The following is a 27,888-nucleotide window of genomic DNA, read 5'->3' on the forward strand; positions in this document are numbered from 1 at the left end:
CAAGCTGTTCTGTAATAATAACAACGAAGAAGATACCCAGTGTCTGTAAGATAAAATAGAATGGGTGTTCCAGCAGGCAAGAAGCAGATTTCTGCTGCTGTCACACAAATGAAATACACTCTTTACTGTAATCATGACAAATCTAGCAGACAACGCATTTCTGTTGTTTAGCATAGCGGATTTATTGAGTGGAAAGCCAAGCAGCACTTGGCCCATCATAAGACACTGAAACACTAGAACTACTGCAAGTAATAACATTACAGGTCAAGGATTTCATCTCAAAAACTAGCTTAGTATTGATTTTTCATCCATCTGTCCACTTTTAATCGTGCATTGTGACACATTGGACTAGATACTTTTAGCTTACAGTGGGTCACAGCTTTTCACAGACTGCCAATTAAAGGCACACATCACACTTGCATATAGATGCAATTGTGACAGTGGATAATACAACCCGTTACAGTTGTGCATTTTACTCTATAATATAGGTAAAATTTTTAGTCAATCTATATGAAATAATCACCCTCACACTCAAACTTGTTATCACGGAGGCAGATCACTGTGACTGAAGACAGAAGGTTTGCCAAAGTAACTGTGGAAGGGACCACCATGTAAACGTTCATAACAAACCTAATCAGACACTTAAGTTACCTTCACCCGAGAGACACAAAGACAACTCTGGACATCCTATCATCTGGTGAAGTAACTGATATAAGTTACTGACATTTGTTTTGTTATACAAATCTGCTCCACCTGCTTTTATTTGTTAATGACATATATATTAGGTAAAGGTGGGTGTACAGCAGCTCATTTCCATTTGCAGAGAACTTGATTTTCACTTGTTTAACGGAGAGAAGATTCTGTACCTTATTACAGCTCGAAAATTGTGACGTTAGATGATTTCTTTAATTATGAAAAAAAAATTGCATTGAAGAAAATTGACTTTTGTTCATAAACGCTGTCAATTATAGCTCTCAGAAAAATGTACTGACATTTATATACTTCTTGTCTACTCTTACTGAACTTTTGTACTTTACAGGAGAAACACCTTACACGACAAGCAACATTCATCTATTCACACATTCATGAATATATCGGGGGCAATTTGGAGTTCAGCGTTTTTGTCGAAGGACACTTTGACATGCAGAACAAATCGCCAAGCCCCTGCTTAGTGGACAACAAGGTCTTCCTCCTGAGCCACAGCCAAATGCTGTTTCCTAACAGACAAAGGCACTGCTGTGCTGTGTACATGTCCCTGTTACAAAGAAATAAGTAATTGTGTTTGGTACAGTAACATTTTAATTATAAATGGCTCACTGCCATTCAGCATTCGGTTTTCACTTGCCCTGTATTCAGGCCGGGGAGTGTTAAATGGTATTGCAAAGGCAACAAACAAAAGCTCATTTCACAAGAACCTTTTTGATATCTAAGATCCATGTTATTCTTCAGTGTAAAAGTCATGAATGAACACTGGTTAGTCGTCTTCTTCATTGCCTTTTCACGTCTTTGCATGTCACAGACATTCCTCCATGGCACCAACAATGTTGAAAAAATTCACAAAGCACCTTTAAGTAACACTTCTGAATTTTCTCCAACAAATGGATCACCTATACTAAGCATTAAGCATATGTACTGTGAATTCTAAAAATATACACAGTACTAATTACTGTCATCGTATTAACTACAACTAAATGTCATAACAGTCAGTCTCACTGTGGTATACTTAGCATACTAAATAGCAGGCAAATAGCAAGCAGCATCTCTGAAAGCATTACATCTTCCCACCTACCTGAGTAAAAAATAAAACTGTGGTCTGTAGCCACTCCACTTTTGGAATTAGTTTTGCTGTTACTTGATCTGTTGACAGTGAAGAAAGAGGGATGAAATGTAACAGAGGTCCAAGGCCAGATTCAAGGGCATTGTGCTTACATGGTGTATATATCTATGCTGGACGCTCCCCGCCCACCACCACTCCACCCACCCTCACACCCACACATCCTGAGAAAAATTGCCTCATAAAACTGCCACAACACATAGCACAACACAACTACAGCATAAATACTACTGCAGGAATTTCTTATAAGTACAAGAGGACAATAAAAAGATAGCCGTGGCGCTGCAGAGCTGCTGGATTGTTTGTGTGCTTCACCAAAGAAGGCACCCTAGCTGGGTTACTAATTGCCCTCTTTTCCTCGCCTGCTCTTCCAATCCTTCTAATCCTCACCTCACCCGGTCAATCTAATGAAGCTTTCCAGTCAGGAGATATAGTGGTTAAAGTGTCTTGCGCTCCTTGTTAGCTCCTGGCAAGCAGACACTTACATCAAGAGGGGAGCAAACAGGGAAAACACCACTCCTGCTTAACCCCTCTGTGCCATCACTATTCCTTTGTGTACTTGGAACTGCCAACAGAAGTAAATCACAAGAGGCCAGCATGAGATTTAAATGAACCGATTAATCCCTGTGCTAATAATCGCTCTATAAAGAATAGTGGAGAAATGATTAAAGCTTGTGGAAGGCTCTCTGCACCATGTTTCATCATACTGGGTTTCAGTGAAACACCCATGGGAGCATGTGATATAATATACAGTGAAAGAGTAACTGTTTCATGATGGATGATGAGGCCATACTTTAGAAGCTAAGGAAAAACTGAAGAGAATATGATGGATTTTTTTTAACATGTAAAAGTAAGCAGCTTTAGTGCCTCGTTTTTAAGTTGTGGGTTTTCACCCTGGAGGAAGTTGATTCATCTTTGTTTGCAGTGATATACCTCTCAGTGATATTCGTTTGCCTCGGGGTCTGTGCCATAATCCTGTTTACTTGTGTTTCCCTCTCAGCATCTAATTTTTGGCCCTCTAACGTGACTCATGGTTTTCTTCGCGAGTTAGTCTGCTCCTCTCTGTCCCACCGCTGTAATTCTTACTTTGTGGGACTTAATATGCAAAATCAGATCATTCATAGAGTCATATGTTTTATTTCCTTTAATGCTAAATATAAACCAAGCCATGTGAGGTCAGAGCTCCACACGGCACTGCATTTATTCCGACTCCTTTGCCATTAATTCTGCTCTTCAGCTGCTGTTACATCTTCAAAAGCAGTCTGATACAACAACGCTCATGCGGAGAATTGAAGGTTACAGACTCCATTAGAGACTCTTACATAATTTGGTTATGTCATCATTTAATTATATTTACATGCTACTTTGCAAATGGACGGCAGAGCACTTGGCAGACATCTCGCCTGAGTTGTTCATGATAAATAGCAAACGTGGAAAGCTGCCACCATAAGAAGTGCTCGGCCACACTCGCAGCGTTGTTGGCTTTATAATTGGCCTCGAATGAATCATGCTCATAGAAGTTTAGCAGACTGGGTGGTGGCTGTTGCATGCCTTTCAGTGTATGAAGTAGATTTATTGTGGGTTTAAATCTCTAACAGTGACTTAAAGCATGTCCTTGGATGCACATTAAACTGAATTATTAATGGTTTGCTAATAACTACTTTCCCCTCTTCCTTAAAAACTGTCATGTGTGACTTGAGTGAGGGGAGATGGGGTGACGAGTGAGCCAGCACAAAGGAGGTTTATCAACTAGCAGTTCACACAAATCATGCACACCATGTTTAATGGAGCATCAAAGGTTTGACACTAATTTTCAGAGCTTGAAGTAGTATTTAGGTTGCTTACTTAAAGGGGCACGCAATTTTTTTTTTTTTTAAGATGAGTTTACGGAACAAATTCTCATTTCCAGCTCTTCACAAAGGCATTCAACAGCAAACAGAGAAATGTAGTCCCTCCATCTTTTACTGGGTCATCCTAGTTGGACACACCTAAAACTGGTTCTAGATACCAGAACGACCTCAACTGTATACTTTTAAGCAGAGCAGCGGCTCTATTCAGAGATCATCCTGAATTACAAGTCTTCTCACCCCCATCTCCAAGGGTGACTCCAGACACCTTCTCTTCCCCGTTTATAAGAAGAGTACACCATCACTTCAGTTTGCCAATCCAAAAGGCACCGTCCCAAGCCCCACCAAGTGTTTGAGAGGTCCATCAACCAGGACAGCCCAAAAACATCCTGAGCTGAGAGATTTTCACTAATGCACTGACCTCAACCTTAGTGATGGATCATTCCTTTTAATTGAATTCAGGAGATCCTTAAAGAAGTCCTCCCACTCCCTGACCTATTTCCAGTTGAGTTCAGCAGCACCACATTCTCATTGTGCAAGCTTATGTTCAATAACCTTGCTGAGGCTGATCTACAGTCTTGTTTCATGGCTTCACTGAACTCTTGTTAGGGCAAGAGTTATAATCTTGGTTGCTTTGGCAACCACCAAAGCCAAAGACTGTACCACAAACTACCAAGTTCAATAATTCTGTTTGACCACATTTAAAGCGAGCTTGACAGTTCCCTTTAACAGTGGTGTGCAGCATGTGATTTTAGGCTTGCCGCTGTGGCAGACACCAGCAACATTATTTTTGGCTAAAACCCTGTATAGCCACCTTAACAATGGAGACGTGGAACATGCCCCACTCTGGCCTCTGGTTTCTTTCAGAATATTGCGGAAGCTATGCCAGAGGGAGGAGTTGGAGATCTTCCACTGTGGGAACTCTCCCAGATACTTCCAATACAACCTGATCATGTGTCAGGGTTCGCCAGGCCTATCAGCCATCCACTCCCAGAATCTTATCCAACTCACTATCAGGTGGTAATCAGCTGACAGTTTAGCTGCTCTCTTTATAATGGTTCAAAGTATGAAATCACAGGTCATATAATATGATTACAAAATCAGTCATTGACTCATGATCTAGGGTATCTAGAGAGACCCCAAACTAGGGACTGTCTAGCTCGCTATCCAGGGATTTCAAGACTGCCATTTAATGTTGGCTGTAACAAGACCAGTTCAGTGCATAGGCACAAGCAGTGACAGTGAGTAACCAATTCATGAAATTGAATTGCACTCAGTAATGTTGAAATTGTTCATTTTGAAGAATACAGAATAAAGCAGATATAAATCGGAATATAAAATCAGCATATTTAGGTGAATAAAATGATAGGATTGCTTTCATTTTATGTCCAAATGTATCACATACAAGTTCCATATGTCCTGTCTTCAAATGTTATTCACAAATGTCAACCTGTGCTGAGAATGCATAAATAACATGGCTACATTCATACAGTTTCTAGAGCAATTAACCATCAGTCTAGCTCATGGAAATAGCTTCAATATTTAGGGGAGAAATGAACTATCATCATTAAGTGCCAACCAGTGGTGGAACTGGACATTTCTGAGAATCTTGCTATTTTTCCCCCCTACACAGCTGAAAGTGAGCATCACATACTCATAACTTAAAACTGTCCTTTGACTGTTATTTCTGTATTGGATCATAGGTACACAACAGAAAAAGACTGCAAAAACACAAGGTTACCTGTTGAATCAAATCGCTCCATGACAAAACACTCAATCTTTAGTACATTTTGATCCACAATATGCACAGTGGTGAAATAAATTAAATTGTTTACAAATTCATAGTGTTTTGATGTACTCCGTTTAACTGTCAAGCTTATTTTCCACTTTAGATTGTATTATTATGCAGGGCCACTCTTCCTTTCAAAGCCTCACCACAAAGGATTTGAAATCTTTGAAGAGTACATCAGCACACGGCTTTTACAGGGATTTAAAAAAGAAAAAAAAGAAAAAAGAATCAAAAACATTCTATGCTTCCATTGTCATATTTGCACGATAAATGCTTAATATTACAAGGTGAATGTATCGAATGTTTTAGTGCAGGGAATAGAACATTTGTAGTCCTTGTAGACATTGTACCGGGAAAAATGTCTGCTTTGTATGTCAACCTTAAAATGTTAATTTATAAGGAAAGTATGAATGACTGTTTGGGGTCTAAACTTAATTTTACTCTTTATCCTTCAAGCTCTTCTCCCACAATGGTGACTTTCCATGGTCAGAGAGATTTTATAGCTGAGCAGAAAGGAGAACTTTTCATTTTAACTGATACCGATGTCATCAATGTACAGTACAATGAATTCAGATAGCAGATGGTCACTCGCTTAGTTTTAAATCGTTTGGTTTTCCCCCAGGACCCTCCACTTAAGTTTCCCTATGGGCTGCTGTACATACAAGCCAACACTGCGTAGTGAGAGCAAGATCTACAGACTTTACAAGGCTCCGACGCCGAGTCTGCACTTCTCCCCTGTGCTTTCAACTACAGAGCAGTCACATTGTAGCATGATCTTCCTTAGTCCTTCTAACACCTCAGCCACCTCCTAATTCACATCATGCCCTCCATGCCATGGGGTGTCTGTAAACAAGCCTTCAGCATCACTCCATGCATTGCAAGAAAGGAAGACAGCTGCCATTTACCAAGGGAAGAAAAGGAAAAATGACAGACTGTAGATACACCACCATCACCAGCAACCTTTCACAAGCTGCCGTTTGTAGATCAAAGATAAGACCTTTACACGGGCATGGATCTGCACAGTGGCAATGAAGGCACACCTCTCACATTATGAAGATGCAAAAAGGAACAAGTGATTTGCTTGATCCTATTTATGCAAGTCCGTCACTTTGAAGTCAATCAGTCACTAACCTTTTTATGGAGAAGTGTCTGTGTTGAAAGTCTTCCAGGTCCCCCACAATATGACTAGAAAAATAAGAAACAATGAAATCAGTGTCCACACCAAATGTTCATTTTAATCTGCTCCAAAACAAGTTCAGCTTTGAAATTTTTCAGCTATTGGGAGAGGGCAATGGTAGATTTGTACATCTGGGAGTAATTTGTCTTGACATGTTACCTCACTAGCATACATGCCTCTCACCTCCATCACACTAGTCCTTTCAGTCTGCTTCATTACAGCTACCTTACCTTGTATTCCACAAAGGGACACTCTGAAAGCTAAGACCTGCTCTTCTACAAGAATCCATGAAAGCCTTTTTGTGGCACGTTATCATTTATTTTTCTGCTTTCGGTATGTTCTCAGTGATTCAAAAAGGTTATTTTTAATATTAACCAAATCATTATCACAAACTATTACAAAAGCCTTTCAAAATGTAGAAGTCAAGACAGACGCATGTGTGTTTGGCTCAAATACAAAAAAACAATATGAGGCCTGACCCCTTAGATCTTTGTGCTGCCCTACTTTAGACATGAGCCCAAGGTTCTTAGCTTTATAAAAATGGCACACCTTCTGTCCCATTTTCTCCTGTTTGTTATTATTAATGACATGTCAGGTGCAGTTGCAACTTAAACTCTGATGCAGAATTTCATGTAACTAACAACCATAACCATCAAAGAAGATACAAGGAGCTCCAAGATGGACTTCTCATATAAGGGCATCACAAACTCTGTCATCAGTACCAGTCCAGATGTGGCCTTAGCTAACCTCCAGTATCAAATCTGGACCAAGGATTTCTAGGATGAAGTCTTGGACCACATTCGAATTAAAATTTAATTAAGTTGTATTTATATTATACTAAAACACAACAACAGTCACCTCAAGTCACTTAACATTGTATCCTACAATAATACATACATGCGGATGTCCTGGGTACTCAATCTGCCCATCTTAAGGAATGTAACAAGTCATCAAACTGGAAATTATATTACCACTTACAACTTAAACATTAAAATTGCATTTTTTGTTGGTAATTGTCTTATTACCAGCAGTAAGACAAGGTCCCCCTTTGTGTGTTATTTGCATGTGTTTTCCAAGACAAACAGTGGCTTTTATATTTCCTCACATAAACAACAAAGAAAAACAGGGCTTCTATAAATGAATGACAATCGTTTTAATTTTGTGGATATAACCTTCCTTTGATGGCTCAGCTAAATATTTAATTAAAAGCATTTCTTGTGGTCATTCATATACAGTAAGTATACATGTGAAAAATAAATGCAGTCCTATGCAAAACTGAAGATACCCCATAACTTTGTTACTCTACTTCAGGTTATTGCTGCTAAATGTGGTTCTAAGAGTGACTGTTTTCCTCTATGATTTTATCAGTCACATACATTCTCTTGATAAATATATTTTGCCCATTCTTCTTCTTTACAATGTTGTTCAACTCATTGAGATTTATAGGCATTTGTTGATGCACAGCTTCCCATCACAGCATTTCAATTAGGCTGAGGTCTGGGTTTTAACTTGGGCCATTACAACACCTTGATTCTATTCTTTTCAGACATTTTGTTATTGATTTGCTGCTCAGTTCCCACCAGTGGAACTGATCACAGCTACAGAAACAGCAATTCAGAACAACAACATTGAAGATGTGAAAGCAGAGCAATTGCGAAGAAGAGTTTCAGCCTGCCTCAGCAATGCCAACCCCCCAACATCCAACATCAGCATGGGGGAGAGGAAGGCACTTGCACAGCTTAGTAAAGACAACAACATTATCATCGGGCAGACAAGGGTAGGTGCACAGTTTTGCTAAACAAGAAAGACTAACATGAGAAAATTATTTCACTGCTCAATGACAAAAATATTTATGAGCCCCTGAAACAAGACCCAGGAAGTGGTTGCACGAAGAGAGTGTAAGAGATTACATGAGTTATTTACACCTACAGGCCAGTGGCCATTCCATATACTATGAGGATATTCTGGACAGGGATGAGCGCTGGTTTGAGCGGGAGAGATGCCATTTATGTGAAAAGGGACAGACCGTCTCTGAATCGAGGAGGGGGCCTAAGGGTCCATCTTTCACCATCTTACAATGCCGTGATTGTAGCCATTCCCCAACTCTCTGTGAATGGTACTCATGGCCACTGAGCAATTGTCATTGATAGTTTATGATCAGTGGTTGTTGATCAATAGTAATGACAATTTGAATATTAATCATCAAGAAACTGACCTCACAGCCCATTGTTCATCAGTGGTCCTGCTTTAGGTCGTTATGCAAATGTACTGTTTACAGGATTGGGGAAAGCTGCAGTCAGCTGAAACTGAAGTCACCTGGATGAGTGACGAAACATTTCTCCCAGTGAAAATGCTACGTCCAGATGAACAGAATCCACTATTTGTGATTTGTTGTTGTCCTTAGGAGTGTTTTTATGTCCTTGCATGACCCATTTCTGTCCAAGCGTTGTCCGTCTCAGAAACAGCCTTACATTTCAGTCCAGAATACTTTGTATTGTTTAGACCATGAACTCCTCTGTATAACAATGACAGCAAGGCGACCAATTCCTGTGGCTGTAAAACAAGCCTAAATCATCATACCACCACCACTGTGCTGGGCAGTTGGTATAAGATGCTTCTACTGATCAGCTGATCCTCCAAATAGGATTCAGTGTGTTGGGGAAAAAAAAAAAAAACATCTCATCTGTCCAAAGGACATTGTTCCAGAAGTCTTCACTTGTAATTTTACAAACCTAAGCTGTGCTGCTATGTTCCTTTTTAAGAAAGAGGTTTTTCCTTGTCTTCTTCTACTTGTACTGTTATGAACTTTAATATTTTACATGCTAATTGTGGCCTATAGAGATGTAGGTATTGGATGTTTTGGAATTGCTAATGTCTTTCCTTCTTGGTATTCGTTTAACACACACCTAAATGCTCCAGACAAGTGAATTTATTCGAAAACACAAATGTGTTAATAGTTATGGTTATCCTGTTTGTGTTTAGCCTTTAGTTTTTTTTTGGCAAAACTGAATTTCTCCAAAATTCCACATTTAGCTTTCCATGTTACTGGCTGCTTCAGGTAACTTTCCCCACTTCATTAAACTCAATACATAACTCAGCGCATATTGCTCTCCAACATTGTGTTTTCATCTCTGAACATTTCTGGTTTCACAGAAGGCAGCAGAAACAAAGACCACATTAAAACATACCTTCCCATGATTTTGTGCTGCTCTTCTTTTATTCTTTTATATAACTTGATGGCCCTGTGTATCTGTCTGCACTCTGCATGGACATTTTCACCTTTTTGCACTGCTTCCTCACTGAAGAACTGCCCAGATGAACAGAATCAACTATTTGTGACTATTTGTAAAAGAACTGCAAAAAAGAACTGTAAAATACAGAAAACGCTAGAGAAAACTCAGGCACTTAAAGAACTTGGGAAACCACAAACACAAGAGACTAAACCCATGGAAACACTAAATCAAAGCCTATTGAATAATCACAACATAAACACCTGGTCACCAGACGCACAACCATGACAAGTGGTATATTAACAAAATGCTAGCTGAAACTGTACTTGTTCAGTATCTGTTTATCAAATCAGACATGGGAAGAAATTATTATAAACGTCTATAAAGTAAATTCTAATTCTGGTGGTAACTAAGAGAAAGCTTATCTGTTAAGATGACAGATATCAAAGTGGGAGTTTACTTGCTGATGCTACCTCCGTTTCCATAAACATGCAGAAAGGTAACTGATCTAAGAGCACTGAAACCAGAGCCAATGGCAGCTTGTCTTCTATGCTTATCTCCCATCAGCCTTGACAAGCTCAAGTCATTGTTAATAGAACATGGACATGCACAGGGTAAACAACAAACACTACGGATTCCAATAGAATCTGAGTCAAATCTGCTTCCAGAGACAAAAGTTAAATGAAGCCACAAGATAGAAGAAATTTAAAAGATTGATGCAAACAGGAGATATTTTATGACAGAATGTTATTTGATATGTAAAGAGACAGATCACTTTTACTTTGAATTAATTAAAACAGTTTAATTGATGTGTCATTTTAGATTACATTGGACAAGTACTGGTGCTTTGCTTGCCCTGATGGAACTAGTTCGTTTTCATGTTTTAATGTGTGTATGTTTGTTAATATAATAAAAGGGCAGCACGGTGGTTAGCACTGTTGCTGCACAGCAAGAAGGTCCTGAGTTCAAGTCCACCATCAGGTCTTTCTGTGTGGAGTTTGCATGTTCTCTCCATGTTTGCGTAGGTTCCCTCCGGGTACTCCGGCTTCCTCCCACCGTCCAAAGACATGCAGCTTGTGGGGGTAGGTTAATTGATTAATCCAAAATTGCCCATAGGTGTGAATGCGTGAGTGAATGTGAGAGCGAATGGTTGTCTGTCTCTATGCGTTAGCCCTGTGACAGACTGGCAACCTGTCCAGGATGTACCCCGCCTATCGCCCTATGACAGCTGGGATAGGCTCCAGCACCCCCTGCAACCCTGAAAATGGATGGATGGATGGATGTATGTTTGTAAATATCATAGTATTGTGTTGTTGTCAGTTTAGTTAACAAATGTTAGAGTGTGTGTGTTAAGTTCAGCAGCACTGTTGTTTGTTCACTACATATAACTTGTACTCTTTGGATCACTGCTACCTAGCTCATGATAATTTTCCCCCCTTCAGTGTCACTTTAAAACTCTTCTTGACTGCCTATCAAGGAAAGCAATTACAAGTCATTACTATAACCATATGAAACTATCTCAGAGGGCAAATAGCCAAGTTATGATGTCTAATAATAGCATCTAATCAGTTTAGAAAATACTTAAACATAATTTCCCCGCACCGACTTCCCCCTTGTGGATCCAAATCAATCTGATAATGAAGGATGGCTGTCACTTTAACCTCCCTGTCAAAAGCTGCCTGTAGAGCCACATTATGTTACTCTGATTGGATTGTTTGTATTACCGTGCATATCAGAATAATCAAAAAGATAACTAAAGAGATAGTATCTGAAAATGCGAGTACAATGTCAAGATGCTTTATGAAGACATTTTGGTTCTTCAAATGATTTGCAGTTTAGGTGTGTTCTGCACTAATCACCCTGTCTGTTGTGTGTTGTAAACTGCTGACTACCCTCATAGGTGTTGCCGTTTGGGACAGTTATTAGTATCTGTAGAATGAGATCTCAGAATATGTAGCATCAACATTTCTGTCTTCTGCTCACTCTGTAAAACAACAGCTGCTTTGTCCTGTTTGACAAGCAGAGCGCTGATTAGCTTTTATATCTCCTATATATTGCAAGAGTGGAAAGATAATGAGTAACTCATCTGTTTTTCTCCCTTTCCTCCAACCACCACAGATGCTGCTGTTATACCGTACCTGACAGAGGAACAGTAGAATGTAAGGTTTGATTGTATTTCTATACATAATCCATCTGTAGCTAGACATGAAAGGCTTTCTCTTGTGTGGTTGTGAACTTTTGATTTTGTGATCTTTGCCCTCGTTTCTGATTCGGTTGTTTATTTTTTCCCCCCCAATAATTCTTCATTTTTTTTCCACAACATCAAAATATCTGGCCAGTGAGTTTTGACTACATTTCTTCACCCAATCAGACCTTTAAAAATGACTTTTTTCCCCCCTATTATTTTTGCCTTTAAAACTAGAATTTGCTCAACCAGCATTCTTCCAATTACCTGTTAATCCTTAAGGTATCTACGGCACTCCCATGCCTTCACTGGCCTACTCAAGTTTCACATACCCACATAATTGCCCAATTCTTCTTTTTCTGTCAATCTCAAAATGTTTATGAACTTTCTGATGTTTCTCCTGTTCCAGCAGCACAATAATAACTTAGCTTTCTTATTTCTTCTATACACTTAATTCAGCATGTAGACAGCAAACACAGATTTACTACTTCAATATAGTCAATGAACTGAACTACCTGCTCAATGTCTAGTCATTTTCTTCATTCTCTCAATAGAGCAAATACTTTTTATTCACGCTGCATAACATTTTGGGTTTGTCTCATTATGCCAAACAAAGTGTTTTGCAGCACTTTTGAACTAGATGTTCCAACAATACTAATTTTGAAAATATATCAAGTCATTCCAAATAGAAATTTTATCCTATAGGTTTTAATGCCTCACTTTCTTCACCGGGGGTTAATACCTTCTTTCTTCTATAGTGGATTGCAGGAAGATGATAGATGGTATACTGCAGCAGCAGCTGAACAGCACTGTTGAAGATTTTCTATTGAACATACACCTAAATCCTTGTTTCGATATACTGCTGTGTGCTTGTCAAGAGTAAAGGTGGAAGCCAGTCTCACTATTGTGGCCTCTACTTGTGCATTACACGGGATTTCTTGTAATCATTGCTTTTAAAGGAAAAATAATTTGTTTTGTTTCTTTCCATTTCTTCAGGATCAACAATATTGGAATTCCTAAGATTAGCCTTTATCTTCTGCATATGCACGTCATGTATGAACACTGGGTTCCACTATCCAATGCTTTAATTGGTATGTGAGGAGGAGTATTGTAGCTGAGAGATATTCTTGCCACTGAAGTGAGTGAGCCAACAATTCAGAACCTTACCATAATTTCCCCAGCCTATTCCCTAGGATTGCAGAATGAATCCCACCGTCCTTCACTCTCCTTACTGAAACATGCAGAATTCAGCCCTGCCCTGTCTGACCAAGCTGTAATTGTTCACACTTCCTACTTCCATTAATCGATGCCCCTTTCTCCACAGACTGACAAGCCCACCCACGCAACCTCCCATGTCAGGATTTTACCCCATCTCTCCAGCACCATATACTAGATATGAAAAATTCATTAGCCACCTGGCAAGAAGCAAGGTGAGTCTATATTGCAAGTTGTTATAAAGAGAAAAGAGTGGGAGCAAAGGAGGCGATGGAAGAGATCTAGAACCAGATCAACATAGTTGGCCTGGATTAGAGACGGGTAATGGCCGTCTGACAGTGAGTCTTACAGGGCAACAGGGACTTTCCCCCGTCTTTATAACAAGTGAACCCAGTGGGCCTTGTGAGGCTTTTTATAGCAATAAATCACTGCAAAGTGGACCAGCATGCAGTGGCACACCTAAAATACCTGGGAAAAAAAAAAAAAAGTCTGCCTGTGCAATCCACTTTAGTGCATTTTATGTTTTATTCTTCAATGCTATGACTCAAAAAGTATAATAACAGATCTGCCAGCTTTTATTTCCTAAAAAGACAGTTTTCTTTGGATTATGTCATTCATCCTCCAAGGGTAAACACTATCACTGTGCAAGTGAACAACTGTCTAGGACTTTAAACATTGACATTTAGAAATAAACCAAAACTATTTTTGGCTGATTGTTGGTTGTGTTCTCTGTCAAGGCGATCCCACAGTGCTTCAATAATGCTGAGTTCTGGGCTCTGAGAGGGCCATTCCATGACTGAGTGTTCCATTGTGTTTTCCTATCCAGGCATGCTTTTATTGCATTGGCAATGTTTTATCATCATTGTCATGCTGATAAATGAAAACAGTCAGATGCTTTCATGGTATTGCATGGCAGATCAAAATCTTGTCTGTGCTCTTCATTCCATCAGTTTTGCCCAATACCACTGGCTGAAATGCAGCTATAAACGATAGAGCTCTCACTATGTTTTACAGATGCCTGTAGACACTCAGTTGTTCCTCTCTCTCTTCCATACATAATGATATTTACCAAAATCACCCCATAAAACTGATTTCAATTCAGGTCTTGTGAACTTTGCGTTACGGCTGCCGTCGTGGCTTGGGATTATGACGTGCAAATGTGAGTGTGCAGGTGCGCCTCTAGGAGTGGTGGATCCCGAAGATGGTACGCCAGGACTGGATGCTGCTCTGGAGGCAGAGTATAAGACGGCGCGGTTGAGGACAGCAATCATCCATCCTCGGTTTTACCCCAACCGGCTGGGGCTGCGACATGCCCTGTGTTGCTTTGCAGGTCCAGGAGGAAGTAGGGGTGGATTGCCTTTTCAGTTGGGTACAGTCTTCTCATGTTTAGTTAGTCAGGGAGGTAAGTGATTGTTGTTTGGTAATGTTTCTTTGGGGCTAGGTAAGCAATCGCTCCGAGTTAGTTTCCTTTTTTGTTTGTTATTTTGGCGTGGGTCCACCCCGAAGCCTGAGTGACTCCTGTGAACCCATTTTTCGCTTCGTGTTTGCAAATAAACCATTTCATATTTTAACTTATGGTGTGATGTGCTGCTTGGGGTTGAGCAGGGGATGGATCACTCTTGTTGCGATCGGGTTTTCCTAGACCGGCCATAACATTTGGCATTTCTCACCCTTTCTCCTCTGTAAGAATGGCTCTTGACAGCCACCCTTCTACTGGGACCATTTCTGATGAAGCTTCAGTGAACAGTAGATCAGGGATCTCAAACTCGTGGGCCAGGCGCCACTTGCGGACCATCTCAACCCTACTTGCGGCCCATATATTGACTTGACGAAATATAATACAATTTGGATCAACTGAAGGTCCAGTTTCAGGTTTTCTGTGTCTTAAGGTCATTACTTTCTGATACTGTTGACACTTATTTTGTTTTTGCAGTTTCCTCAGATTTTTTTTTTCAGGAGACACTGCACACCATGCTGATATTTACTAAGTTTTCAGACAATAGCTCTTTGAGAATCATCTTCTTGGTGCAAAAATACTACTTTATGCCCCTCAAACTGTTATCGTTGGCACTTTTTCATAGACTCAGCAAAAGAAATGTGAACAAATGTGAACAATTCTTTTGTGACCAGTAACCACATTAATGTACAATCAAAACTGCTCCCAACAATCATAGATGTTTACATCTGCGCTGTAACTGCAATAATTTAATCAACCGATTCGCACTACAACCTGGGTTTGCCTCTTATCTGTAGTTAATTTTATTTAATTTAATAACTGTACAGTACTTTTTATAGTAACCATTGTCCTTGATGTAAATATGTAAGAAAAATGTGTATGTTTCTGTTCTGTGTACTGTTTGTTTGTTTGTTTGTATATGCGTCTTTCTGGCTGCTGTTACAACCAAATTTCCCTTTGTGGGACAATTAAAGGATTATTCTATTCTGTTATCTTTGGACAAACAGCAAATTTATCAGGTAAGTAACATATCAACAAGCACAGAGACCTGAGAGATACTACTTCTCACTGCAGCTTAACATCCAAACAAAGTGTAGAGTAGAGAACAGGGGGTTATGTAGTGCTATCTAATGTTGTTTTGATGCCTGGCAAAGTCATCTTTCAGATGTTTTCAGAGACTTGCTGCCTTTGTGAGTTATCGTGACTTGGATTTGTTTTATATCAACTTAATGTGCAAATCAATTTATTTGCTGTTACCATGTTCACTGAGAAAGTGCAATACAACATTTACTTATACCCACAACATCAATATTCCGCTTTTTATGGTCATGTTCAGGCATTTGCTGCACTTCATTAAGGTTATGAAAAAGTTGTGATCTGCCTTAATATAAAAAACTTAAAATACAATGTCTTCATTTGCATTTTAACAAACTACAATCTTTCTCATTTCACCCCCAAGACATTTGCTTTTGTTACCTAAACCAAGGCACAGATGGAAGTCTACACGCAACTCCCAGTTTCTGGTGTGAGCGCTTTGCCTTTTGTGTGACTACTGCCTACCCCAACCACCTGCCAACTCTGATGCTGTTGATAGATGCACTACTTTTGAGAGAGGGTTGGTTCTGAATCTAATCCAGCTAGTTTTATCTTGTAAAAGAGAGAACAAACAAGCAACACAGGAACAAAATTTCTTGGCAATGCTACTGGACTAAAGAGCCTACGTATGAAGTGACCTTTTTTTTTTTTTAGAAGATGACAACAAAAAGTTCAAAAGGGTCTCAAAAGACAATAGAAAATACCAAACCGAGAAAATGAAATTTGATCGTAAAAACTGAAAGATTTGGTCTCAAGTTGTTGGGACAGAGCAGTGTTTGTGACAGTGTAGGATCCAGTCTTCTTTAAACAGTCCAGAAACTGGGAACTGAGGAAATCAGTTGCTGGACTTTTGGGAGACTGCTGTAGATCCATTCGTTTCTGATAAAGGATTCTACCTGCTCAGCACTCCTGGGTCTCCTTTGTTGCACACAGAACAGTTATCCACTTTGCCAGTGCATTTTAAATTAGCTTAGGCCAAGAAAAGATGGCTGTGTTTGTGGATTATGTTTACATATGGATATGGCTTCTTCTTTTCATGATAGAGCTTTAGCCTGCATTTGTAGACAGTGCTGTGTTCACAAACCCATGCTGTTATTTTTATTATACAGTGAACAAAAATATAAATGCAACACTTTTTTGCTCCCATTTTTCATGAACTGAACTTAAAGATCTAAAACATTTTCTACATACACAAATGACCCATTACTATCAAATAATGTTCACAAATCTGTCTAAATCTGTGTTAGTGAGAACTTATTTGCCGAGATAATCCATCCCACCTCACAGGTGTGGCATGTCAAGGTGCCGATTAGACAGCATGGATATTGCACAGGTGTGCCTTAGACTGCCCACAATAAAAGACCACTCTGAAATATGCAGTTTGATCAGACAGCACAATGCTACAGATGCTTTTGAGCGAGTGTGCAATTGGCATGCTGACTGCAGGAATGTCTACCAGAACTGTTGCCGGTGAAATGAATGTTCATTTCTCTGCCATAAGCCATCTCCAAAGGCGTTTCAGAGAATTTGGCAGTACATCCAACTGACCTCTCAATCGCAGACCACATGTAACCACACCAGCCCAGGACCTCCACATCCAGCATGTTCACCTCCAGGAAGGTCGACCAGGTGAAGAACAGCCACCCAGACAGCTGCAGCAACAATTGGTTTGCATAACCAAAGAATTTCTGCAAAAACTGTCAGAAACAGTCTCAGGGAAGCTCATCTGCATGCTCGTGGTCCTCATCGGGGTCTGGACCTGACTGCAGTTTGTCACTTTAACCAAACTTGAGTGGGCAAATGCTCACATTTGATGGCGTCAGGCACGTTGGAGAGGTGTTCTGATGACAGATGTTTTTACTGTTCAGGGCAGATGGAAGACAGCTTTTGTTGCGTCATGTAGATGAGCAGTTTGCTGACGTCAACGTTGTGGATTGAGTAGCCCATGGTGCCGGTGGGGTTATGGACAATGAACACGAGTGCATTTCATTGTTGGCATTTTGAATGCACAGAGATACCGTGTTGAGATCTTGAGGACCATTGTTGTGCCATTTATCCATGACCATAACCTCATGCTGTCTAATCGGCACCTTGACAAGCCACACCTGTGAGGTGGGATGGATTATCTCCGCAAATGAGAAGTTCTCACTAACACAGATTTAGACAGATCAGTGAACAATATTTGATAGTAATGGGTCATTTGTGTATGTAGAAAATGTTTCAGATCTTTAAGTTCAGTTCATGAAAAATGGGAGCAAAAACAAAAGTGTTGCATTTATATTATTTTTCAGTGTAGAATCATGCCGTTTTTAAACAATGTGGTGACTGAGGGCTAAAACACAATCATCCAATACTGATTTTTTGGCTTTGTCCCATCATTTATTAGTACAATGTTTGATTAAATGCATTCCAAGTGCCTGTAAGGAAGGTCAAGAAATTTACAGGATGTTTTAGCTGCTGCACGGTGCTGTAACAACAAGTCTGAAACAATCAAGAAATCTGGACAGAGATAAGTGACTTAGTGGCAAGAACACACACGCACGCACGAGTTTAGGCCAGGAGATTAAAGTTGCTTGGTTAGACTTAGGAAAGATAATAAATCCACCCTTTTATATGGCAGATTATTATATTATAAGCCTACCAGAAAGATGTGACAATGTGTCTGAGGGTCAGGAACAATGAAAAACAGATTACTCTAATTTCTGATCTGTTTTTGCTTAAAATGTAAAGTTATAGCAAGGTGGTCCTAAAACCTCTGAAAAAGGAAAAAAAAAAAAAAAAAAATTATATGCAATTAAACTCAGCCTTGAACATTTCAGCATGCTTGTGAGAGTTAAAATATTTTCTCAAGTTTGTCATTAATGTGCAAAGCTGTCATCAAGTCAATGTTTCAAATGAATTAATAAAATTGTTTTTTAGCTGATAGGTGAACTTTTTAGAAAAGTTCATTGGTAGAATTTCATTCCATGTTCATTTGTAAAGAGACTGCAAATAATTCAGTTCAAGCAAAAGCTGAAAGAAACAGCAGTCTATCATTACTTCAGAGTTACTACATCAAAAGTACTAACCTCAGAAATAAATGAGAAAGAGAGCCTCAAACTAAAACTCAGATCAGTGCTATTGCTATCTCATCCCTGGTCATGAAATACTAATTTTCTAAATCTGCTGATTTTCCGCAAATAGTATATGCGGCGGCTCAGGAGGTAGAGCATGTCGTCTACTAAGTGGAAGGTTGGTGGTTCAGTCCCTGGCTACCTCAGCCTGGATGTTGAAATGTCCTTGGGCAAGATACTAAACCCCAGGTTTTCTCTGAAGCAAATGTGTGATTCAATCCCCAACTAGCCTTATATCATATATCCATAAGCTCAGCCTGTCACGGTTCGTGAGGCGAGCCATATGGAATTATTAAAGGACCCAAGATGCGGCACAACTGAGGTGAGGAAGCTTTATCGATGGAGTGTGCTCATACAACAAAGGCGAGGGTGATGAAAAACTGAACTGAGTAAACCTAAACTGGGAAAACTAAACATAGAAAACAAACCTGAAACCTAGAGACGCAAACGGAGATGCAGGGAGACATAGACAGATGCAGGAAAACCACTCTGGTTGCCAGAGGGGAAAAAACACAGACGAACCAGCCACTAACAGAGGCAGACACAAGGCTTAAATACATAGAGAGATAACGAGGGAATGAGGCACAGAAGGAGGGCACAGCTGGGAGTGATCAGACACGACGAGGCAGAGGAATTGCAAACTAAATACACTGACATGGACAGATCTCCACAACAAAACAGGAAATGCAAAACACACGCGAAGACAGACTCAGAGACGCGGGCTTAACAGAGGGACCTGACTACACTAGAGGGGATACACAGGTAGGGAAGACAGAACAGATGGAGCACAGAAGAAACACTGCGAAACCCAATAACAAAACCTAAAAACTAGAACTTAGGAAGTACTACAAAACTAGGGAGCTAGAAATACTAGGACCGAAACCAAAACACAAACAGTCATAATTCATAATAAAATCAAACGTGAAAGTACAAAAACCAAAAACATTGGGTCACTGACCCATGACCGTGACACAGCCCTTCTTTGCAGGCCCTCCACTTGTCCACATCCAATATATTTATCCACACAGATTTTTTTAATATCTTTTTTTCTGTGCAATAACACAACTGATTAAATTGATGGGTAGGTACTATTGGGTATACTGGACAAATGACTTGTTGCATTGAATTTTTCCTATTAGGAGTTCTTTTTCCTACTCAACCAGGTATGCTTTTAAAATGCTTTCTGTATTACAGTTCTTGATGGGCCCAATGAAGGCCACAGGCTGAAATACAGTGATCAGGTAATTAAGCTATTCTTTGTACTACAAGTATTGCTGGAGCTTTGAACCCTTTAAACCAGCAGTTCCCAACCCCCGGGCCATGGACCAGTACTGGTCCGTGAGTCGTTTGGTACCGGCCCGCGAGAGTTGAAGCTCGGGTGTGAAATTTATGGTTTTCAGGGTTTTTAGTAACTTTTTATCGTTATTTTTGTAATCGTTTTTATTGTCAACTCTGTTTCCCTGGGTCTTTTCCCGTTTGTTATGAATAAATCTTCTTTGTTTTGGTACTGGTACTGTTTTTGTTTTGTTGTATTTATCTGAGACACCTTAAAGGCCGATCCGAAAATATTGTCGGACATAAACCGGTCCGTGGCACAAAGAAGGTTGGGGACCGCTGCTTTAAACTACTGTTCTTCTCTGAGCACCTTGAAAGTAGGTGAAGTTGTGCCACAGAATTCCATTTTATATTTAAATGTAACACCAAAAGGGTTCTTTACAAGTACACATATGAGAGAATGGAATACTTATGATTTGGAAACCCCTCTCAGTGTTGACATAATCAGGTGCATCATAGCACCAAGGTCAATGAATCTGCTTTGGCGAACTGGCAGTGTCTGATCCCCTGGGAATGAAAATGGACTATAAAAAGCTTTTTTTAAGACTTCAACAGATCATACCAGGCACTGCTGGGAAAAGACTGTGGCCACATAGCCCTGATTCCCAAACTACAGCAAAGAAATTGCTATAGAGGTTGACTGAGAAGAAAAACTGTGGGGAGCATTAAAAATTTGGACTTTGGTTTAAGGTGAACAGATGGTACCTTCATGTGTGGCTCCCACCACGGAGCATGGAGGAGGTGCGATAGTGTTTTGGGGGCTTTGCTGGTGATTTATGCAGAAAATAAATCTCCAACATCCTGTAGCGACACACCATCCACTCCCGTCTGAGCTTCGTGGGACAATCATTTGTTTATCAGCAGGACAATGAGCCAGAACACCCCCCAAAAAAGCTCTGTAAGGGCTATTTGACTGAGAAGAACAGTGATCACCTAACTGAGATCATTTGGCACGAGCGGGACCACATAGCAAAAGAGAAAAAGCCAACAAGTGTTCAGCAATCAGATATCTTTTCATTGTTTTAGGGGGAAAAAAGAAAAAAAAAAAAAAAAAAAAAAAGGGAAATTTTGAATTGAAGATATTTCCAAATGTTTGACTAGTGCTAAATGTAATAGGTGAAGTACGTTGGATGCAATCATAAGATTCTTGCTGGAGTCTTGTGTAAAATATCAGAATTAATTCTACGTGGTTTGTTTGCTGAAACGAGGCACTTTCAGTGAGTATAAACTGCAGCATTGGCTGCAGTTTATAGTTCTTCTTCAGCTTATCCTTAAAATCAATTCTGCACACATTTCAAATTGTGCTTAGGTCAGTTACTCATTTAAAAATATTGATTAGCATTAGTCATACTTTAAAGTGCTTCTTTTGATATGAACAGCAATTGTTCGGCTGAATAGATAAGAGGTGGCATCCATTATTTATCTGATCTCACCATTTACAGCCATCCTTTTCAAAGAGGATTTTTGTTACATTTCTCAAGTCTAGCAGAGGGAAATGGTTTTGTTTATCAATAAGTGAAGCAAACTAGCACCCAGAGCCTCTGGCTCATCCAGTTTGGGAACATTTCAGTCTCTTCTCACAGCCCAGACAGCGCCGATGTCAAAATCTGCCATTGGGACCTTGGTGGAAATTCAGTCTGTGTTTGCTGTGAGATCACACTAATCCAACGTCTGCTATCCATGTCAGTGTGAGTGTGTGAGTCGTGAGTTGCAGTTACATGTCCCACTGCCTCAAAATCAGGGCACCGCTTCTTTCTGTTCTTTTCGATGTGTGTGCGCTGCCTCCTACTTAAAGCTGATGTGCTTGCTGCTTGTGAATATGCGTGTCCTGAATCCCATCCCCATCACAGCGCCTCTTCCTGACAATAACACTCAGAGAAGGTGGCACTGGCCAAAATCCTGTCTGCCCTATTTAAGAATATGAGATGTGAAATCATGCCCAGCAAGGTTTTTCTGCCATGTTGCTGCAATAATTTATACTTCTTGTATTTCATAACTCCTTTGTCTACTTAAAGACCTTTGGGGAATGCTTGTGACAAAATAAAAAAAATGAATAATAGTATTTCTGTAAAATTGTCACATCTGTGTAGTGTGGAAAATTCAAGCACAGCAATTAGTTAGAAAGTGATTTTTAAGAGCTACCCCTCTATCCTAAACTGCTTGAGGTCTGAAGAAAACCAAGAAGCTGATAAAAAATTAAAGTCGGATTTATTAGAGCAGACTGAAGAAAACTCTGGAGAATTTCTGCCAGGTATTGAATCATCTAATTATAAGCTGAAATTGTTGACATGTATCATATAGGATTGAGCATGCACACACACACCTGATGTTGTTGGTAATCTCCAGCAGTAGGAGCTCTGAGGTTTGCTCAGTGCGGTTCTGAAAACAACAAAAATTGATGCCCATACCGTATCAGGTAATGATGCAATTTCTTCTGATACATTTATATAACTGCTCTTGCACCCTCTCGAGCCAGGTAGTTGATGGTACACTTTTCTGCTGTACATCTATACTGCTCGTCTAACACTGTGTTGTTATATGTCAACTATATGTGATTTGATTGTTATTTTTTGATTCTTAAGTAGTGTGACATAAACTGGGATCGTGTTTTTTAATCTTCAATGTTTTTTACTTTACAGATAACTTTACTAATTACTGTAACCACAGTTGGGCAGAAATGTGCTATTATAATCAAAATAATGTATCATCATTAACCATTATACTCTTTTTTTTGTGTGTATTTGGTCCCATTTTTAGCCCCACTAGTTACATGGCTGTAGAGATGGCCATGTTGGCCTGAAAATTGCTTGACTGCACAGGCTTGCTGTTATCTACAGAAATTCAAAGTCTGCAAGATGATAAATTCTAATCACTTTACTTTCTGCTCCTCCATGAGGTTAAAATCTGTGGTATCAAGTAAATATGTGATCGACTGTTGGATGGTTTGCCTGTAATTTGGTCAGATATTCAGGTTCTTGTGTTATTCCGTTACTTTCATCCGACACCATTTAATGACATTCCCGACAGCATCAGCTGTGCTTTATGTTTATGCTTATCACTTCTGCGTGTCCATTAGGGTCAGCATTATGGAAATTATCCACCCGTGTGTATGAAGGCAGCTCGGTGGACATCTATTACAGTCCAACAGCTGAGACTGCATCGAATGTTTGCACAGCATTCGTGCTGACTTTACATGTGCCAGAAAAGTATTGTTGTGTCGTTATGTGTGCACTGTACTTGCACGTCCTTGTCTCTATTCTGATATTTCTAGAACAAAAGCAAAGCAGCTCTTCTTGCTGTGGGGGTCGCTATCATGTTCTCTAACAGGGGCATCAGGATTGTTCTGCATTGACAATAACAGATTTTAAAAAATAAAATATCAGTATTGTGTCTAATTCACATAACGTATGATAATACTGTAAATTGCATTTTGGTGTGAATGATGTGCCAAATAGGCAAAAATGTTTTAGAGGGATTGGGCTGATATTTAAGATCACAAACTGTTGTTGTTTTGATTTCTTTCTTTCTTCGTCGACTTACCACAAGAATCATGAAGTGAAAATCTCTTATGCTCTCTTACAGAAATACAAAAATCACAGTGCAAGTATACAATTGCACTGGGAAAGTTTCCCCTTTAGCATGCTTATACACTATAATTAGATGGGGGAAACCAAACTGACTTTTTTAAACTTTTTAAAGCCCAATCACACATCTTCACATCCTTCTAAAAGCCAAATCTGTGTCTTTCACATTAAGGTAAGCTAATAAACATCCTGAGGCTGCTTGCATTACTGCTGAATTCAACATAGCAAATTGTATTGCAATGTTACCTGATTAAATACCAGTTATGTAGCTTTAGATTGCACTGCTAAATTAACCAATAAATAATCTATGGATACTTAAATAATCTCATAGATAATATGAATGTATGCAAATCTCTGTATAATATAGTCCCAGCAGGTCTTTTAAATGCATTTATATTGTAAATTAAAGTCAATAGTGTCATTGTCTCATATATCTATCTCTCTATCTCTATCAATGTAGACCCACACATTGCTCCTGAATGATAAACTATTAATGTACTCAGGTGTCAGAAAACAAGCCAACCTCTCTCACCCCTGATGGAGTTTAGGTATACTGCGGCAGAACCAGGGTTGCACATCTACATGTGTTATGATAAAATTCAAACCCAGTGAGAACTGCTTTATTGTGTTGTGGTACATTTCATTCAAGCCCTATGTGATGATAAAATATGCAAGAACTGCATGGTCTTTTCACAAAGGATTTATTAAGTCCCACTCTTTACAGAGACTACAGTACAAAAGCTGCATATAAAGAAAAACTTGGGGGTTTTAGCTCTGCTCCTTGTTTTTTTTTTCCCCCCCTCTCAGCAGCACTGTGCAAGCATCGTTTGCATGATGAAGACTTTGCAGATGATAAAAGAACACCAGCATCAAAGAGGTATTCACTTATAAAGCTTGGTATAGGAAATGGCACGTCATTTGACTTTGTGGTAAGTTGTCTGTGTGAGCTGTATTAACTTGTTTCTATAAACAGTGGAAGTCGGGACTCATGCCCAGGAAGATAAAGCTGCAGTAAACATGTAGTTCAGTAATTCAGCAAAAAGAATAAAGGAAAATTTAACAGGTGGCTGTTCTGCATCTAGTGACTGCAGCTCACTGTGTTTTAAAGGAAGGACAAGACCAGAGGGTCTAAAGATAACACACTTTGCCGAGTCCACTACCTCATCAGCCTTCTGTTTTTTCTGAAAGAGCCTGAAGCCACACAATGCTCCTTATTGAGGTCTCTTAGTCTATGCTTGGCCCAGTTGCTATATATTTAGATATTATTTGCAAATCTCCAGTGGACCTCCATATGACACGCGCAGATATGGCCAGGAGACTTGATGCTGAATTAGGCATTAGATGCTATTTTGTGTTTTCCAGCTTGCTTGTGGCTCACTGGTGACATCAATGCTTGAAAGATGATGGATACATCTTCGTAGTCGGATTTATTGAGCAGTTACTGCTGGAATTTTTTTATGACATAGTTTAGTCTAAAATAAAAACTCTGAATGGTTATATCATGCCTCTAAAACGGCTGTCACTCAGTAATATTGCAGTTTGCAGAGTAATATTTCTTCATTTATCACGCTGAGTATTCCTCTCAACAGGCAAATCAATGAAGACCTTGCTCTATGCTGATCATCTTTTTCTTTTTTTCTTTTTTTTTTGGGGGGGGGGGGGGGGGGGTGTCTAATAATGTTCCCCGGGAAGTCCTTACGTGACAGTGGGATGCCATTTTATTGACAGCATGACCCAAATACTGCAATTATTGCACAAGTGTGAAATCGGAGGGAAGAGAGAGGCAGTGAGAGGCGTTGAAAAAGAAACAATATTCAGTAATGTGAAGTCTGGTTGACACATTTGGAAAGTCTAGCAAATTAACAGCCGTGGCACCAGATCAGAGAATTTTTCAGATGAATCAAGCATTAGATAGACGATCACATTAGCCAGTAGAACTGTGACATAGTTCAGGCTATAATCTATATGCTAATACTCTACAGCTTTTTTCGCTGCGGCCTTTATGGGTCAGTTAGAATGTTAGCAAAGGACAGCTCTAACATTTCTCACAGGGGTGAGTACGCCAACCTTCATGCATTTAATATTGGTCTCCTTTACATTATTGACAATGCAGGCCGCTTTTCTGTGTTCTAAATCATCACTGCTGCAGTTTGATCTACTCGCTGCACTTCCTTGAGCTCTGCCTAATAAATGTTAATGTAAGACCAAATGAATAGGTAGGCGGCTTTTTCTTTTTGCTCTGTCAAACTTTGTGTCGGTAAGTAAAAGTTACGCTACTGCAGTGTCAAGGATGACACTATCGCACTGTCTCTTGAAAATGTAAATGTTTGAGACACTTTGAGCAAGAAGTAGGAAATCAAGCAGTATTAAAGATTCATGGTTTACAAGTTAGTCTCTTCACTGAAATGCTTATCCAAAATGAGGATTTGTTTGGTGCACTAAGTACAGCCATAAATGAGGTCAACATAAGTGACTCGCATGCAAAAAGAAATGAATTGCTAGGCCGCTACAATTACTGCTACTACCACATAGGACTACTACAATTACAGTATTGTAGGATCCAAGGTCATAGTAAGTTTCCATACTCAGTATTAATTTAGTGCTCCCAGTCTGAGGAATATGTCAAAGACCATGCTATAACCACATCCCATTGGACCAATATGTGGGACCATAGAATTTTATGAGGTGTTATTTTATGTTAGGTTAGGTTTTACTTTGCACATGATAGGTAGAAGAGATTACATGAAAATACATACAGAATATAGAATAAACCAGAAATCAAATCACCCACGCTCCAATTACTGAGCCACCTGCGCTGTCGCTGTGGTGCTGCCAACAAAGCAAACACTATACTTATTTCCTAAAGGTGTAATACTTAGTTTACCGTTTTTGCAAAAACGGTAAACTATTTCCATCCTTGTCTTTTCTCCACCTGTGATGTCCTCTATTTTCTTTGTGCATATCTTTATGGGTAGCTGGGTTTTAGCAGTGACTACATCCTTATAAATGACCAAGTCCCAATTCTCATAGACTGTGGAGTTGCAGGCAATAAGGAATGTGTGTCTCCAGTTCAAAGAACAAATACAGTGGGGGGGAAATTATTTGATTCCCTGCTGAATTTGTAAGTTTTCTCATTTACACAGAAATGAACAGTCTCTAATCTTATAGTACTTTCATTTTAATGGAGAAAAACATTACACAAAAGTTATAAATTGATTTTCATGTCACTGAGTGAAACAAATATTCGATCCACTACAACGCAGTCACAGCACAGTGTGGTGGTAGTTAACACTGTTGCCTCACAGCAACAAGGTCCTTATTTCGACTCCACCATTTGGCCAGTGTGGAGTTTGCACATTTTCCCTGTGTTTGTGTGGGTTCTCTGTGTTTGGACTTGCTCCTACAGTCCAAGACCTAAATGATGATTCCAAGTTGCCCATAGGTGTAAATGTGCAAATGTGAATAGTTGTCTGTCTCTCATAGGCCCTCTGACAGGCCCCAGGCCACCCACAACCCTGACAAGGATAAGTAGAAGAGAATGCATGGATGGATGGACAGCCCAGTCATAATTCTGGCTCTGACACACTAGCTGTAGGATCATAGCACACAGATTACAAGCAATCATACCTGTCCAGTTAATCAATTTCTTCCATTCCAACCTGCCCGCCACAGTGGCTAAGACCAAAGAGCTGTCAAAGGATGTCAGGGTCAAGACTATAGACCTGCACAAGGCATGAAAAGGCTACAAGACCATAAGCAAGGTAACACAATATGCTGTAGTGGGTTGAAATCTTACAGTGCTCACATGGCTCCCCTGCTCAAGCAGGAACAAGTACAGGGCCATCCTTAGAATCATTTAGATGTTCACTGGCAAACTGAGAAGGCTTTGGAGAAAGTGCTGTGGTCAGATAAAACAAAAATCAAGCTCATTGCCATCAACTTGACCTCCTGTGTTTGGAGGAAGAGAAATGCTGAGTTTGACCCAAAGAACATCTCTACAGTCCAACACAGTGGTGGAAACAATATGT

At 39.7% G+C, this 27,888-nt stretch overlaps 1 long non-coding RNA gene across 1 annotated transcript; it reads right to left on the bottom strand.

Annotated features, from left to right (window-relative positions):
- Nucleotides 1–2,197: 2,197 nt before the first annotated feature.
- LOC120740373 lies at nucleotides 2,198–18,199 on the bottom strand. Its single transcript, XR_005697358.1, has 3 exons — nucleotides 17,749–18,199; nucleotides 17,285–17,438; nucleotides 2,198–2,210 (listed from the first exon to the last, which is right to left on the bottom strand). It is a non-coding gene; the product is annotated as an uncharacterized LOC120740373 (long non-coding RNA).
- Nucleotides 18,200–27,888: the final 9,689 nt, after the last annotated feature.

Source organism: Simochromis diagramma, unplaced genomic scaffold (genome assembly GCF_900408965.1).
Source record: "Simochromis diagramma unplaced genomic scaffold, fSimDia1.1 OVJJ01000304.1, whole genome shotgun sequence".
Lineage (NCBI taxonomy): Eukaryota > Metazoa > Chordata > Actinopteri > Cichliformes > Cichlidae > Simochromis > Simochromis diagramma.